Below are 18,478 nucleotides of genomic sequence, written 5' to 3' on the forward strand. Positions count from 1 at the left end.
AGAAAAAGCAGGGGATATGCATTTCACTGGCTCTTAGGCCCTCGCATATGGTAATTCAAGACCTAGCACTCAGTCTTCAAGGCCTAAGTAGACTGGGCTTCACGCATAGCCAGAAATTCACCTATCCGAAGTCTCTGAGACATGTTTTCAGGTCCCATTTTTTTGGGGACCAGAGCAAACTGCAGAGGCTTATGAAAGCCTAAACAAAACCTCTCACAAGCAGTCTGCGTCAGACAACACATCTTTTCTTCTTTATTTATTTACAACATAGGTATACGCTAAGATGAAGCCTATGCTTTACTTTATGCTTTTCACCACCCACCGATGCGCTTAACTGCAGCCATTTCCTATGGCCAGCAGCTTCCCACCGCTCTAAAACACATGGACGACCCATCGCAGATACCCTTTTCGGCAAAGGCACCCGTCTCCTCTGCTTTGCGCTGGCTGAGGTGAAGCTTGAGAGCGGCGGCACGCTTGTCACCGTGGTACGCGCACCAGGCGGCCAGCCTTTTCTGCCCGGTATCTTTAACAGCGGCACGGCCGCAGAGCCCCGGTCCGGTCCTGCACTTCACGGGGGTGCCAGGCTCCCGCGGATCCAAAATGGCCTGCAGGAGGCCTGTATTAATCAGCTTTCCGGGGGAAAGCATAATTTGAGCTATTGGGCCCCATGTGTTGGTAGCTATCGTTTGTGGTAGCTATCGGTTCTCCAGAGCCTTCTGCCTTTTAAAGGGGGATGTCCATGCAATGATGACTTATTAATTTCATTATTATTATTATTATTATTATTATTATTATTATTATTATTATTATTATTATTATTATTATTATTATTATTATTATTACTATGGATGCTGAATCAGGGAGTGACCACCCCGGCTCGAGAGGGCCGCCCTGACGCTCGCGTCCCCCTGACAGCTTCGCCGGTGCGGGGGCGCAGCGGGCCGCCCCCGACAAACAGGGCCCGCCGGGCCGCGGCGAGGCGGCCGGCCCTCGGGCTCCCCCACGCCCCGCGCCGCTCCGGTCTCCCGGCAACGCCGCCGCCCGCGCCCCGCCGCCCCTAGGGGGAGCCCGGCGGCCGTTGGCCGCTCAACCGCCGCCGGCGGGCCCCGGGCTGGGGAGTGCGGCGTGGGCCGGCGAGCGCCATTAGCGCGGGCCCGGGGAGCGGCGGGCCTTTAGAGGCAGATCGCTGAGGGGGGCGGGCAGGATCACTCACACACACACACACACACGCTTTCTTTAAGGCGGGAGGTCTGCGGAGAAAGCTCCGCTTCAGCCTCCTCGTACCAAACATCCCTCCTTGCCAGCGATTTCAAGTACACAACGTAACAGTTTTCCCTTGGGGGGTTTTGCGGTAATATCTTGTGTGTTGAGGAGCCGTTTGTTGTTTGGGGGGTGTGTGTGGGTGACACTAGGGAATCTGCGGAACACTTCTGTTCAGTTTTCTGAGGTGGCATGGGTTGGGTGTCGTTCCCTCCGCCCGGTAAAAAGAGGTTACAGACTCCATCGCCTCACGTCTTCAGTCAGTTCTTGCCACACCGTTGTGGGGCAGATGGGTAAATATTGTAGGGAGAGCAAATTGTTAAGTATTAGGAGCTGAAATACGCAGTAAAAGTACAAGTAAAGAACAAGTATTACAAGATGGTTGGGTTTGCTCAGGTAGCTGGGGTAGGGTACCCGGGCCTGTTTTACCACTGGGGAAGGTGGGGTGGGGGCCATTTGCCCAAGGTCAGGGAGGGGGCCCCGGCAGGGCCTTGCCTGGAGCCAGCCCTTGTCTCACCCTGTTGCCTCAGGGCTCGGGGGCTGAGCTTTGCTGTTGTGAACGTATTGCCTGTGGGGTGTGTTGTGGGTGTAGGGTCTGGGTGGGCAAAGGAGCCCGCTGCCAGCAGCTCTGAGGTTGTATAGCCAGCACAACCCTAGGACAGAAACGACAAGTGATTTAAAAGACAAGAGTTTAGTTTATTCTTAGGTGACCGCACACCAGCGCTTGGCTCTGGGGAGAACAGAATAAGTGGGGTTTATTAAAAAACTGTAGTCTGTCAATTTATGTTTTCCCAGAAGTTATGTAGGGACTCTCAGCTCTTAGAGCCAAATCTTGTGTTTGGGGCATTCAAGAGCATGGAGGTATTCTGGAAACAGGGGTGGGGTGGGGCGTGCAGACACAGGACAGCTACACATAAAGGCTCTGTTTCGCTGTGGCACAAAGTGTTTCAGTCCTCCTGCTTGACTCTGGTGACTCGGCGCACAGTCAGTGTTGGGAAAGGGACTTTTTTCCCGTGGATGATGGACAGACATCCCAAAGAGCCTCAAAGGGGCAAAGCACACATACAGAGCAGCTCCGGACTGGCATTATGAAAATGCAGAGGCAAAAAAAATCCCTCCTCCAGCTATTTCACTTCCCTGCAAGAAACTTAAGCATGCAGATGTGACGAATTCATGCAACGGCTGTGTCGACGTTTTGATCTGGCTGCAGTGATTCAGCCCACTCCTGCATCTCACCATTGCTGTCTTGATCTGGCAGTGCTGCCTCCCTTTATCAAGAAGTACATCTCGCTGGCCTGAGGGCTGTTTGCAGGGAGGCACTCCGGCGCTGGGAGGACGGGCGGCAGGGCGTCCATGCCATCCAGGACGCTGTGCCCCTGCAAGGAGGCTCCTTCCACTGAACACGGCAGCTCCTCAAACATGTGCGACTACTGATGACATAGCAAACCAAAACAAACTAGCTGAGACCGCCTCTGGTGGTTTCGTGATTCAGCAGGCTGGATTCTGTAACCTGGAGAGCAATATTCAGCCAAGGAGCTGTATCTTCTACCTGAAAGATGGTATTTTCTTAAAGGTGCTAATTTGATTAAATATGTCCTTGCCTTAACCCTGAGAAAAAGCAATCCCTCCCGCAACACTACATCCTTTCCGGCATACCTCTTCTCATCTGCCACACAGCTACAGGTATGGCAACAATGGAAAGATACAAATGTTCCCTACCTTTGGTGAAAGGTGCCAATGATGGTCGCTTTAGGGTTCTTTCATAACAAACTCTAATCATCGCCAGACAAGTTACAATCAAGGTTTTCTTTCCATCCTCAGCCCCACTGCTGGTTTGAGTAGTGTATCATTAGAATGATTGGATAACAGATTCATGCACAATACTGAAATTAAACTTGACCTGTCTAATCATATCATAAATAGCAATTGGAGGTTGGGTTTTTTTCAGCTGTCAACCACAGATCCCATCTAAGATGTGCTGGCATTGGGGAAACAATTGTAGTTGGTGAGAGGAGGAAATATTAGCAGAAAAGGTGTGCAGAATGTCAAGATACACAAGTGAGTTATCTTGTACCTGAGTGGTGTGCTGGTTTAGGAAAATACCTGGGGCAAAAAATTTCAGTGCATTTGGCACCTGGGAGACTGAAGACGAGTGCTTCATATGGGACTCCTGCAATTGGTTTGGCATAACTTTGCAAAAGGTTAACTGGTTAGGCCTGCCCTTGTCAGTGTTTGTCAACAGTTGCAACAGTCGCCGAGAGACAATTCCCCCCCTCTACACGTGGAATGAGATATAGCTGTCCCGTCTCACACCCCACTCTTGAGTGGTGAGTATTGTACAAGGTCAAACAACCCTTTGCGGAGCTTCAGGAAAGAAAAGACTTAGGAAGATGCAATAATTTAATAAAGTGTCAGAACAAATAACATAACCTATACACCACGTAGAAGTGTAATAGAAACCAAAACAAGAAACAACTTCTTCTCAGCTTCTTCTAAAACTTATCCAAATTCTCTGGCATAGAGTGTGATAGAACTGATCCATCTTGATACTTTGCAAGGGAGTTCACTAGAGGTCTGTAACAACACATTTTATTGTTGAAGTCTTTGCCCAGGAGTTTAGGTGTGATAAAAGTGAAAAAACAAGTGAGAGTTCACCATATTGTGGTGTTTTTAAGGTGATTGTTTTAACGTAAATAATGAAAAAAGGGAGGTAGGATGAAACAGAGATAGGAGACAGCAAAATCTGTCCCAATTTTCTTATGTATAGTATCCCAAAAATTCCTGTGAGTTAGCATGGGTGCATAATGCATAATAAATGCACTATTTCGCCTGGTATGTTATTCCAAAAGGAAGTGTTCAGAATATAAGCTTTTATTCCAGGTCGCACCAAAAAAACCCAAACAGAAAATATGGTTGGTAGCAAGATCAGCAATATGCTACTGAAAGTCTTTGTTATCTTTGTAGTTGGGGAAAGTTCAGAGTTAATATTTCACTGGAGATAGTTAAGGAAAATGCGTATTTTAAAATTTAGGAAAAAGAAAAAAATGTAAGAATTTTGAAAGTATAATTCAGATATGAGAAGGATTTTTTTTATTTCAGTATTCTTTTAAAAAAATATTGAGGATAATTTCTGTTTAAGGATTACTAGTAGTGACAGATAAAGATAATGATATCCATTTAGAATAACTCTTCTTTCCTAGTACAGAGTGTCTCCCATTTATGTTGTAATGCTCAGACTGTCAATATTATTTCATTACAACACAAACAGGAGATATATGAGTATTACAGTTGTTTTGGTACTAGATAGCAGGAGTCCTTAGTGATATGACAGTAAAATTAAATCATTTTTCAACTGTCCTATTATCACATAAGTAATAACAGTGCATACACCACGAACTATATATGAACATGTGAAGACATAGTGTGAAAAGGTCTGTATAAAACTTAGCCATTAAAATAACATCTTAAATCAGCCTTTAAAATAACATTCAGGTTTTAAAAATGTGTGTAATATTTGTATTTAGAAATAGGAAATTTTGCAGAAAACGGATTATTTTTTCCCCCCAGAACTGTATCACCGGCAGTCTTTGATAAAAAGAGATCCCACTAGTTCTTGCCATGGGTGGGTTTTAAAAGGAATGGGTGATCTGCCTGACCTTCCAGGCTCCCTCTTCAAGCAGCCCCCAGGTGAACTGTGGCTGAAAGGCTGCTCTCTCTGATTGCTAGTTTGCGGACCACGCGGGATGGTCTGGCTGTCCAGCAGACAGGCTTCCCTTTCCATACTTGCAGGTGCAGCTATGGAAGAAGGCTGAGGAAAAGACATATGCCTAGCACAGATTTTAGTCTTCTGGGCATGAGGTAAAAATCACAGTGAGTCTTAAGAAAGAATCAATGGTTTTCCATTCCTCTGTTTGCCCAGGTTCAAGCACTGTTATGCAGAACCAAGAATCAGACCCTGCATTTTTGCTTGACTTCTAAGACCAGAGAACCATGGAGACTGCTTTTAAACCTCTCTGTGCTCTGGACCATTGTTGTTAGGTGCTCTCAATCACTTGTTGCCTTTGGTTATTTCACACAGAAAATCAAAAATATTTTAAAGTTTAAAATTATGACTTCCATAAAGACAGTGCGTCCAGTCTTTAAAGTAGTGGGTTTCCAGCTTTTTTTTTTTTTTTAAATTTGTGCCTAAAGCAAGTATAAAACCTTGTGTGGCCAGTTTACACCTGCAGGCTGGCAGTGGGCTTGCTTATTGTGGTCACCTTTCACAGACCTCCCTTGGAAGTAAGCTGTAGAGCAGGAATCTGCAAAGCGAAGGCAGAAGGAAATACCTCACCGTAACGAGGCATTACTGGAGGCAGAAGATACGCAGGGGTTCCCATCTTAGACCAAGCAAAACTACGTTGCTGGCAAGCTGCATTCAGCAAAGAATTATTTCTTCTCCCATGAATTATTTAGAGTACATACTGCAGTATAGATATGCGCAGATCCAAACTAAACAGAGCTTCACTCACCAGGGCCTCCAAGTAACGCCAGGATGAAATTCTTGAGCAGTAATAATAAGGCCCTAACTACAACTGGTTTCCCATTTGCTAGATGCAAATATTCAAACCTTCTATTCCCACTGAACACGCTGGGCACAACACAGAGCAAATGCTGAGCCCAGGTTTGTTAGGTACGCAATGAAAGAGAGTAACACGCCGAAGTGGATGAATTTCAAGTGCAATCAATAAAAATAAGCTCGTTATGTAAGTATTTTGAATATACTCTATGCTAGGAAGATGAGAAATCACATAAATCAAATGTTAGCTGTTGCAGAACGAAACCTGCTGTGGACAGAAGAATTGTAATTTTATAGGCAACATTGAATTCAGTTCCAGGAAAAATGTACACCAAACATAGCTGTCTTGACAACCCCATTCAAAGAGCTACTCAAGATGGAAGCTGCGTGAATAAAAAGCCTTCTGAAACCATAAAAGCAGCACTCTGAATCTAAGGTGAAAAAGCTCTGAATTACTGGGATGTGTGAGAACCTGTCAATTTATTAGCAGATGTTTCTAAATCAGGATAAGGAACAAAATATCGAAACCTTCAGAAGCGGCACAATGGAACTGTTCTGAAAAGGGAGAGAAAATATGCGCCACAGGACCAGGGTTTCTAGACTTTTGCTAATGGTCTTTAGAAGGATGTGGACAACAAGGCAGGTCACAAGCGGCTGATGCCAGTGTTTCAAAACAGTAATTGATTTTAGGCATATGGGACCTGAAAAACTTGCTTGCATGGGATGATGAGGCAAGTCCCAGGTCAGTTTGTTGAGAAAAAGGATGCTTAACTGCTGCAAACATGAGTTCAGCAGCAAAAGGTGTGCCTGACAGAAAGGGAGGAGGGTGTAAGGGCAAAGGAAGGAATAAACCACCTATCTGGCCTCTTTAAACACGGCGGCGCCTTAAACAAATCCTGACAGCTCATTTGCTGATGGCGCAAAGGAGACCCTGACCTGATGCATGAATTCCGTCGGTCAAGTGCTACCGGTTAGTTTGGGACTGGGGGGGACTGCCTGCCGAGATACATGACAGCCTTGAGCCAGGTGCTGTAAACAGAGCAAAACAGTTACTGGGGGAGAACGTAGGTGGGAGGCAGGCAGCGGGCAGGAGGGGGCAGCGAGCTGTGCGGTGGCAGCAGCGCTGCAGACTGGAACTTCACTGTGGGGTCGCTGCACAAGCCCAGGGCCACAGAGCTCCTGCCACTCCCTCAGGAAAAGAGCTGGATGTACACGCAGTGGCTGGGTAGGAAAGGACAGGATGAGATAGCACCCGTCTCCCACATGGGCAGTGGTCACAGCTAGAGCGAGGGGATGGGGGTATCGATTACCCCAAATGCCATGTCTGCCCTCCTCAGATGATGTGTGACTTTGGCTAAGCAGGCCAGCGACTACTATGGGGCTGGAGGCAGCTTGTTGCACTTCACTGAAGCGCTTCAGTCCATGCTGGAACCCATGTGTTTTCTCTCTCCGGCAAGTGCCCTAAGCCCTTCGCTAAAGAGTTATTCTCATGCTCTCTGACTCAGTGAATATACAAGCATTGTAAGCAAAGTGGAACAGATCCAAAAGGAGAGATGGAGGCAAAATGGCCTCTTAAGGCAATCTCCTTGCATTTAGGGCATGCTTCTGAGGCTGTGGTTCAATGATGCAGTAAGTCCAGTTCCAGTGCTCCTCCTATGTGATCAAATACATCCCAGCTAGAGTTGTATGGCAAGTGCTGACACTGGGTTCACACTGGTTCCAAAAATGTTGATGGGTTATCTTCAACACCCAGCTTTATGCTGACTGAGACTGGCTGTTGTCTTGCAGCCAGCAAAAGGTCAGCGTAAGGATAAAGGCAGCATAAAGACCAGTTGCATAGCAGGTTCGAGAGAAATAAACTTGAGTGCTCCCCTCTGGCCTGGATCAGATTGGTACTGCTGGTATATGTACTGACTTGTACAAATCTAGGATCGATCCGTAGATTCAGGGGTGTGAGACGTGTTCTCAAATCCTTTCTCTGAGAGTGACTGGGACAGAGGACAATTGTTGTAGAGTGGCTTATTGAAGATACTTGCTTGAGAGGGGAGATCTTTTGTTCAGACTCTGATCAGGTGACTGTCAATTTATTGAAAATGGAAGAAATTAACAACACGTGAACCTGAGAATACCTGTTGTCTCTTATGTGGTGATCTTACTAGAGCTTGTTGAACTGTTTCCTTCGAAGTTTTAAAAGGAAAATGGATTCCCCCCCTGCCCAATCCATTTTCCTCTTGTTCAGAATGCTCGTGGTTTTCAGCAGAAATAAAAGAAAACTGGCAATCCCAAACTCCATCTTCTGCTGAGGACTCAGCGGAATCAAGCAATTCAGTTTACATACCATGTGCCCCTAACTGGATGCTCCATGCAAAGAGCTGCTTACCCTCTCCAGTGCTTGGAGAAAACTTGCCCCCTTTCTCAAAGGCTAAACCGAATATATACTGTTCACTGGATATTAACTGAGAAATAATGTTTTCTGCAAAGGGCATTTCTTGGGGATTAATGCCTGTCTGGGTGAGTGGATGGCCTGAGATTTTTAACTAAAGGTGCCACCTTCCTCTATTCTGGCATGTGAACTTCCATTTAAATTAGGTTCTACTGAATGCAGAGGTTTTTCATGGCATGAAGTTCACCAGTGCTGACAGGTCTGTGCCCCCCAGTTTAATGGGTGGCAATGCACTCTAGAAAGACAGCTTTCAACTGTCTCTTCAGTGCCAAAGTATTACTGCTGTGAATGTGGCCAAAGACACCCATTTGTTCTGCTGAGGCCTTCAGAAAATTTTAACTGGTTCGTCTGCGGCAGTGAAGGAGTAGTTTTCAAAGTTGTAGGTGTGTGAGGTCATACCAGAGGATCTTTTCCATTCAGAGCCTACACTGAACCCCATCACAGTCCATCACCTACAGAAAGATGGAGGTGGGGAGTGGTAGGAGATGGGTTAATGGAAGGAATGATAAAAAGAAAGTGTGTGGAAACCAGAGACGTGTCTTGCCTGAGAACAACTAGAAGAAGCTTCCTTGGTGTTGAGTGAGCCATGTTAATAGCTGTGGCGTAAACCCAAGGTAAATTAAAGCTCCATGAGTTTTTTTCCTTAAAAGCAAAAGAAAATGCAATTGTTACGAGTTGCTGTTGAAAATCAAAGATCTTTGTTCTGCCTGAGCAGAGATTACACTGCATGCAACCTTTATTCCAATCAAAGAGTAAAGCCCCAAGGACAAGCAGCAGAGCTGCTGCCAACAGCGGGATCTGTGGAGCTCCGTCAGGCCTGGGCCGGAGACCTGTTGGTCACAGCAGAGATGGGTTGAACCCAGAGCAGGAACACTAGAGTTACCTCTGTTGCCATGAAAATGTCCCAACAGCTCCATTGCACACCTGCCTTTCCTTGCTGAGCTGGGCCATTATTTCTGTTTTTAGTTTTTCTGAAGCTCATGCGTTATCTCCCTCTAGTACTCATTAGCAAAACAAAAGCAGGATCAGGCCCTAAATTTATGGAAATTAAATGCTGTCAAATCTGTTTAACTCCTCTAGGACTTTTTCACAACTTTATTATAGTTGCATCAGAGGCTGCTTTGTTAGGAAATAGTAACATATTTTCTGCTCCCCCACCTCATAGCACTACTGTACAGAAACTGATCTGACAGGGACCAAAAATACACTATTGGAAATAAATTCGGTGTTATGCTGAAAGTCAGCAATGAAACCTCACTGAAGATGGTGGGTGAGAAAGCTTCCCTTCCCTAAGGAAAAGCCTAACAACTACCTTCTTTGTGGGACATGCTCATTGAGACCCCAGGAGCCACACCATACATATGCACTGTACATACCGCACCGTACATACCGCACCACACGTGCCTGGCAGTGCTGAACTGTGGGGGCCGAGGCATTTCTCCAGGATCTAACTGCAGACGCTGGGGACAAGGTGGCATATGACGAAACAGAGCAATTCAAAAAGTGACAGCAGAAACATCAGAGAAGCAGACAGAGGAAGTAGCAAGGACACACCAGAGCCAGCGAGGAAAGCCCTTGTAGCCTGACCCTGAGAGAAAGCTAAGAGAGAGCGGGCTTGAGTTGTGGCTCAAAAGAAGCTTGAAAGTGCGAAAAGAGAAAGCGCTGCCTATTCTTTTGACTCCCGCTGTGCCCAGAGTAACGGGACATTGTGTACATTCTTTCTAAACAAACAGGAGCACATTAAAAAGCCCAATTCACTCCCTCATCCATTTGTTCTCCAAACAGAAAAAACCTGTAGGGACCCTGAATATTGGCTAACCACCCAGGTCAAAGAGGGTAACCAGAAGTATATGAATAAAGGGAACTTTCTCCTCAGAACTGATTTTGTCTTTTCTTGCCTCTAGTAAAAGATTTTAGTCCTTGTCTGTGATGATATCGTCATTAGCATTGTCATAGCAACTGATAAACAAGGAGAAAGAGATGTGTAACAACTTTTTTTTTTTTTTTTTTAAACAGGCAGTCCAAATGTCTTACTAACAAGTAATTTGGTGACAGAATTTAGCAAAGCGATTGCACAGTAAATGGGTTTATCTTTAAACATAATGCTCTTTTCCATTTTAACTGAGCATAAAATTGTATCTTTAAAGGATCGGCAAAAAGCAGGGCTTCATGCCTCTTGAGCAGTTCCATGTGACATATGGTCTTTCCAAGCAATAGTTTTATCAGCTGTGCACAGTAGCAGCAGATTTGAGCTAATGTTCCTGTGAAAACAAGTAAGGGTTTATCCAAAAACTGAAGAAGGGGAGGAGGAAGGCACCTTTGCCCTGCCGTACAGAAAAAACAAATTGTATCTTACGTCAAACTTACGACATACCTCTATAAATACAGCAGCTAGTGGTAGTGACTAACTTCAGCACCCGCGCTGCGCGGGGCTGAGGAGGACTCGGTGACCTGTTTGATTCCCTGCCCACCGGTGATGCTCCCAGGCGTGTTTCGGCCCCGTGCCACCCCGAAGCCTTGGAGGGAGCAGGGTGGCTTTCGGGGCCAGGTGGGGTGTCGCTGCCCAGAGGGGCTTCGCCCCAGCCTTCCCTGTGTGACCAGGTCTCCGATGCCTGACCCAGGTGCTGTAATCAGCATCGAGCACTGGCAGGGCCCATGTGTTGCTTGTTGCTGGATGAGTCGCATGGGGGGCTGAAGAGCACCCTGCCTCCCTGCTCCCAAACATCCTGCTTCATGCTGGGAAAAGGGTCGGGGACTGTTTACTCAGCAACTGCGCAGCAGTGACGGGCAGGATGAGCCTCGTGCACAAATGCACACGCCCTGTGTTTATTTTAGCACTCAGCTTTGGCCAAATATTGGCCTAAATTTATTTTTGAGCTCACTGCTACCTCACTTGGGGACTGCTGCCACTGACTAGTGCTAGAAATAATCGGTGCTGGCGTTACAAATGCAGGAAGAAGGCAAAAATTAACGGATTGCAAAACATTTCTGTATCTAAAGGATTTTGCTGTAGTAGTTGTACACACACAGAACAGAAATAAACAAACATATGCTCATATGGTTATATTCCTGCATACGCACATGCACACATACACGTATTTATATTTACATTTATGTATGTATATGTATAATCACATTAAATAACAGGTAACATAGCAGGGAAAATTGAATTGTAAAGGAACAAAGTTGGAAAAAAATTTCCTGTGGCTCCATAGCTCCATAGAAGGCATGTTCTCAGAAAAGCTTTCAATGTGCTTGAATGGCTCTATGATGCTTTTGTAGTAATGAGGGATTTTTCTCTCATTCTTGCAACAATGCAATAATTTGTAGGTTGAGTTCCTCAAGGCCTTCTCATCAGCAAGAATGAATTCCCGCCATTTTGAAGTCTTTCAGGAGCACTTCTCTCCCCCCTGCTGTCTGTGCCTTCCTCTTATGCCCAAGCATAAGTGTCAATTTTACTCCAAATTCTGTCTCAAGTTCAGTGGGAGGTAGCTGAGATCTCTGTGTAGCAGTCATGCAAGATTTTCAGAGCTGACCTGAGGTTTCACAGTTGCAGCAACGTTGCAGTTTTATACAACTGTGATCCCACCTGGGGGACGTGGAGAAAGAGATTGGCTCAGGGGAACATCTGCGTCAGAACCGAGGCAGTAAGAGTGCAGCCTGTGGATTGTCTCAAGTCCTAAAACTGCAGGGGAAACAGATACATGTTTGAGTTGAGACCTGCCACTACACTTAGGAATAGCATCTACCTGTAGTAAAACAACACAGTGGAGAGTAGGAAATTACTCTTTTGCGTTCTGTACAGATACAGAAGGAGCAGGCAGAGGCACAAAAGAAATATTCACCATTGGTGATAGCCAGAGATGGACGGCTGACCTTATGAAATAGGAGGAAACTGCAGCTCCTGAAAGCGTCTTTCCACCTCTGAGTTTCTCTTGGGACAGTGGCACCATGCAGAGTCGCTAACGCCAGGCTACTACTACCAGCCCTTAAGTGCTGCATGCTTACAAAGCACACCATGGTATACACGCTGCACACAAAGTACTCTGCAACAAAGTAAGAAAGGCTGTGTGCTGACTCAGCAGAACTAGGTAACAAATGCAGCTTTGAAAATAGCTCTTTCTCAGTAAAGGGTAATCGGTTCTTGCCTTTTCTCATTGTGTGAGATACACTATAGACTTTATTCATTAGAGAGCACTCTGCAAAGTTGAAGTAAGAAACAGGAAAAATAAGTATGGCAATAGAGTTGTAAATTCAGCTTGTATGTCAAGGAAATGACAATAAACTGATACACTTTCTGGAAAAATCACTGGTTATATATGCCATTCCTAGAATAAAAGTAACAGACATTCAGTATACCAATATCTGCAAGGTGTAGATGAAGATGTGGCTGTCACAGAATCACAGAATGGCTGCGGTGGGAAGGGACCTCTGGAGATCACCTACTCCACCCCCCACCCCCTCTCCTCAAAGCAGGGGAAACTGGAGCTCAGGCCTCAGGGCTGTGTCCACTGAGGTTTTGAATATCTCCAAGGAGGGAAACTCCACATCCTCTGTGGGCAACTTATTCCAGTGTTCAGTCATCCTCACAGTAAAAAAGGGTTTTCTTATGTTTAAAAGGAATTTCCTGTATTTCAACTTGTGCCCATTACCTCTTGTCCTGTCACTGGGCTCCACTGAGAAGGGTCTGGCCCCAGCTTCCATGCTATTTCCCATCAGGTGTTTATACACATTGATAAGATTTCCCAGAGCCTTCTCTTCTCCAGGCTGAACAGTCCCAGCTCTCAGTCTCTCCTTATATGTCAGATGCTCCAAACCCTTAATCATCTTTGTGGTCCTTCATTGGACCCGCTCCAGTAAGTCCATGTCTCACTTGTACTGGGGAGCCCAGAACTGGACCCAGCACTCCAGGATGTGCCTCACCAGTGCTGAGCAGACAGGGAAGATCACCTCCCTCCACCTGCTGGTGATGCTGTGCCTCATGCTCCCTGGAAGGCTGTTGGTCTTCTTTGCCATGAGGGTGCATTGCTGGCTCCTGGTCAACTTGCCATTCACCAGCACCCCCAGGGACTTTTCTATAACGCTACTTTCCAGCTAGTTGGCCCCAGCCTGTCCTGGTGCATGGGGCTGTTCCTCCCCAGGGGAAGGACTTGGCATTTCCCTTTATGTAACTTCATGAGATTCCTGTCAGCCTAGTTCTCCAGTGTGTCAAGGTCCCTTTGAATGGAGGCACAATCATCTGGTCTAGCAACCACTCTTCCCAGTTTTATAGCATCTGCAAACTTGCTGAGGATGCGCTCTGTCCTACCATTCAGGTCATTAATGAAGATGATAAATAGTACTGGTCGCAGTGTCTTCTTCAGGGGTGCACCACTAGTGACTGGCCTCCAGCTGGACATGTCAGTGATCACAAGCCTTTGAGCCCACCTGTTCTGCCAGTTTACAGTCCACCTCACTGTCCATTTATTTACTCTGTAATTCATTGATTTGTTGGATGTTATGCAAGTGATGTTATGGGAGAAAGTGCTGCAAGTCCTGCCAAAGTTGAGAGAAACCACATCCACTGCTCTCCCCTAATATGCCAAGCCTGTCATCTCATCGTTGAAGTCTACCAGGTTGGCCAAGCATGCAACAACTTCAGTGTAGTACTTGCTGGCTTGATAGAAGAGAGCTGAATAAATTCTAAGGAATCATTTATTTAATGATATCTGACTTCCTGATCACAAAATGCCCCTGAGCAGACTCTGCAGAGTGTCCCTGTGTCCCTTTGCCCTGCCCGGCGCTGCCCCCACCAGTGTATTTCACATCCTGAGATTGGAGTCATTCTTGGTCTGCGTGTCATTTGCACGGTTTGTTATAATGTTGATCTAATGTTCAAAACCTCAGCCGATCTGTGTGGCCATTTATTCATATAAAATGCTTGGGTTCCCTGGTTAATTCTTAGAATGAGGCTTCAAGTACGTCTGGTCAAAATTGGCTTTCAGCAAGTGTTGATATGCAGTGAAAAACCACAGTATTTCATGTACATCACTATTTGTTTTTTTTACTGAGAAATTCAGGGAAACTAAGATGCGTACTGAAGACATTCACTTACAGCGAGAACTAACATCATTTTTTATCCTGAAATTTTAATGGAGGTCAAATTTGTCAAGATACTGTGCAAATCTTGGGGATGCTCTGACAACCTTTCATGTTTATTCCTTCAGTGGGGTCCCAGCTCATTGATTGAGTGGAAATAGACCCCTGGAAACAGAAGATAACTAATGGACCCCAGTCTTGTGAGCTGCCCTGCCTCATGCCACTCTAGTGGCCTTGCTTGGAGTGGGCAGAACAGCCGGACTTAAGGCCAGGATCTAGGCTACTGCTCTTCCTGCTTTTCCAACTTTTTCTTGAACAGAATATCAACTTCTTTAGGCTGAATTAGACAGGGAGGAGTAGAAACATCTTCTGTATCTCCTTTAGTTCTTGATATCTTCGCAACAGCTGTCAGTTTTAGTTTGTTCATCGATCATTCAGTTCAGCAAGAGCAAGAACATGAAGGACCATTCACCCCTTCATGTTGTTAACAAGCCTGTCATGCTTTGACAACTTGAATGAGAGACATTTCATAAAATTATGAGTGAAATTTTAAATGTCTCATTGAGGCATACCACAAAATCCTTTGCTGTCAAATGAGCACTTGCAGTAACTTTTTTTTTTTGCCTGTCTCAGCACTCTACTCACATCAGACCCATCAGGTTTTTGGAAACATCTCTTTTTTTATAGTGGGCATGCTCAGAACATTCACACAAGCATTAACAGTCAATTTACCTGCTGACATTACTGTTGTACAACAGTACTGTTATTTGTGTGCACACAGCAAAAGGGCAAGATAGTTTAATGAAGATGCTTTAAAACGGACTGAGCTTCTGTTTCCCTATCACCACCTGATTCAAACTTAAAATATTTTACAACCAATTAAATGTACTTTTTCTCCCCTGCCACTGACTGAGGTGGTTCACATGGATTTTCATAGAATCATAGAATGCTTTGGGATGGAAGGCCTTTAAAGGCCATCTAGTCCATCCCCCCTGCAATTGGCAGGGACATCTACAACCAGATCAGGTTGCTCAGAGCCCCATCCAGCCTGGCCTTGAATGTTTCCAAGGATGGGGCATCTACCACCGCTCTGGGCAACCCATTCCAGTGTTTCACTACCCTCACTGTAAAAAATTTCTTCCTTATATCCAGTCTGAATCTACCCTCTTTTAGTTTAAAACCATTACTCCTTGTCTTATCGCTACTGGCCCTGCTAAAAAGTCCCTCTCCATCTTTCTTATAAGCCCCCTTTAAGTACTGAAAGGCTGCAATAAGGTCACCCCGCAGCCTTCTCTTCTCCAGGCTGAACAACCCCAGCTCTTTCAGCCTTTCCTCATAGGAGAGGTGCTCCATCCCTCTGATCATTTTTGTGGCCCTCCTCTGGACCCTCTCCAACAGGTCTATGTCCTTCTTGTGCTGAGGGCCCCAGAGCTGGACGCAGGACTCCAGGTGGGGTCTCACCAGAGCAGAGTAGAGGGACAGAATCACCTCCCTCGACCTGCTGGCCACGCTTCTTTTGATGCAGCCCAGGATACCGTTGGCCTTCTGGGCTGCGAGAGCACGTTGCCGGCTCATGTCCAGCTTTTCATCTATCAGTGTCCCCCAGGTCCTTCTCGGCAGGCCTGCATACAATCCCTTCATCCCCCAGCCTGTACTGATACCAGGGATTGCCCCGACCCAAGTGCAGGACCCTGCACTTGGTATATCAAAACATGGTAGTTTCTTTCCATACACGTTTCTGCTGAGGAGCAAATAAGCAGCCTTTGCTCAGTTGACTGCAAACCCCATTTGAACAGAAAATTTTGTTTTCACAATCTACACGTGTGTGGTGCCAGAAGGATCTATTGTATTACATGAATAACAGTCATTATAAACTTGCTTCAAACAGAATAGGTATCTGTTTCTGAGCCAGTAGCCAAAACCAGATGTAACCATGCAGTTTTTAGCTAAGTAAGTAATCCATCAGCACATAGGCTTCAGCTTGGAAAAACATTTTGAGCACCAGCTTAACTTTAAGTGCATGTTTATATACATAGATTTCAGTGGGGCAAACACATGTGCCTAGAGCTATGTGTGCCTAGAGCTATGTGTGATTAAGTGCATCACTGGAAGAGTGACATTAGAAAAACCCCTAAATTTTAACTGTATGAATTTGTCTAGGAATAAATATAACAACAGCTCTTCCTTGGCTGGCTCTGTTTCTTTCTGGTGTAGTGCAATGTAAGCAAGATCCTATTACTCTGAGATATTGATGGCATACCTTCATACATATGTGATAGTACATTCCCAGCATATTATGTAGTTTAAAACTGATCTTTTCCACCACTGTGGTGGTGGTTTTTTCCAGTTTTACTCCCCAGAATCTTCTAGAAACAATAATATCGATCCCATGTGTTCAAACTATTTAAGGAAGAGGAACCTATGCGGTTTCCTAATTTCTTATTCTGTTCTTCTCTGCTGCCCTTCGTTGTCAGTACTCTTTTCCGTGCTCAGGAGCGAGCGTGCTTTCTGTCAGAGTTTCAGCATATTCCTCTGTCACACATTCTCCTGCTTGGAGCTCTTTTGTTCTAATACTCTTGACATTTAAGCTTGGGCACTTTAAAGGTTCTTTCTCTTTACTTTATTCTATGATTTATTGATTACTTCCAGCTTCTGTTTCCCTAAGTCTATTTTCTTTCATGTTTTCTCACCCTTCCCGCTTCTTGTTATTTCATCTCTGGATACAAATAATGCTTCACAATTCCAGTTTTAAAGCCACCACCACCACAGAAGTTTTTCTCCCATTGGCTTGGCATAGCAGCACTTTTTTTTTACACAGGGAGGCCCAAAGGCATTGTAAATGATTACAGGGGTCATTGTTACTGATGAATGAGTCGTGGCCACACATTTACAAAGAGCCTGCTGAGCCACATTGTCCTTTGCAAGTAGTCGCAGTAGAAGTCATAGGCACTACTCGCAGATCAAGGGACTACTCAGTGTGGGAAAGTGACACTCTGCACTGGGACTCCAGTCAGCATTGTACGAGGAGAAGCCTCCTTCCCAAAGGCTGAGCTACGCTAGCTGTGTGAGCCTGACTTACTACCGGAATAGCTGTGACGCCGAATGAGGGGGTTTGCCAACAGTTTAGGATTATTGTGCCTGTATATTGTGGGGCAAATTCTGCACTGATTGGTAGCTGGTGGGAGCTGCACAGCTGGTGAGAGAGCATAGCTGTGTGTGCTCTCATCCGCAGTTCTGTGAGGTACCATTTTGTGCTGGTTTTGCTCTCCGCACAGGAGCCAGCTATCAAAGGAGGCTTCCATTTGCCAGAAAGACCAGTTCTAGCATAAGAAACAAGCATGCAGCAGGAGTTGTATCAGATGTGGGTCTCAGTGCGAGTCTTGGACTGAAATTACCTAACTCGGCTGCATCCCTGCTTTCTTGCCATAGCGTGGGCATAATATTTGTGTCCACCTTGGCATCTTCTGATGACTCAAACTATACAAATAGTTTTGAAATCATCAGATGGGAGAGCCTAGAATGGAGCAAAGCATTACGATCATGTGGCCAAACCCAATGCAAGGCTTTGAATAGCCTTCCTTCTCTGTCTCCTGCTTTGTTATGGGAAAGGACCTTGTCTTTCTCATAGAAATGTCTGTGTTCCCATACTGGACTGAGAGACGCTTTGGGCCCTTTTACTTCCCCTCCATGCCCAAGGTAGTGCAATGATTTGCTGCTGTACATAGGCTACAGCAAAACACAGTAATTCAGCTAGATTCAACTAGAAGTTTGTATATTAGGCATTAAGGGGTAAATTGCCCCAAGGTAACGGCTTGATTCTGTGCAGTACAGCGCTGTGTTTGGACAGGCACTTTTGCCCACTTCCAACTCAGACACAAGGGGGTTGAGAAGCAGATTGTAACCAATACTTGCATATAAAGCATGCTCTAGTCAATTAGCTAGTGATTTTTCTGTCAGCCAGGGTTCTGTGCAAATGAAGAGATATCAAGGATGTAGAAAATGATTGAACTCAGCTGAAAATGTACCTCCTGCTTGTGCTCCAAAGTAAATAAAGACTTTTTACTAGCAAAAGAAGAGCATTGTTCTTTACATTTTACCATTTCAATACAGATGAAAAATTAAATTGCCAATAAAATCTC

The sequence above is a fragment of the Nipponia nippon genome, unplaced genomic scaffold (genome assembly GCF_047370975.1).
Source record: "Nipponia nippon isolate SJK-2023a ecotype South Korea unplaced genomic scaffold, ASM4737097v1 scaffold_1, whole genome shotgun sequence".
NCBI classification, from domain to species: Eukaryota; Metazoa; Chordata; class Aves; order Pelecaniformes; family Threskiornithidae; genus Nipponia; species Nipponia nippon.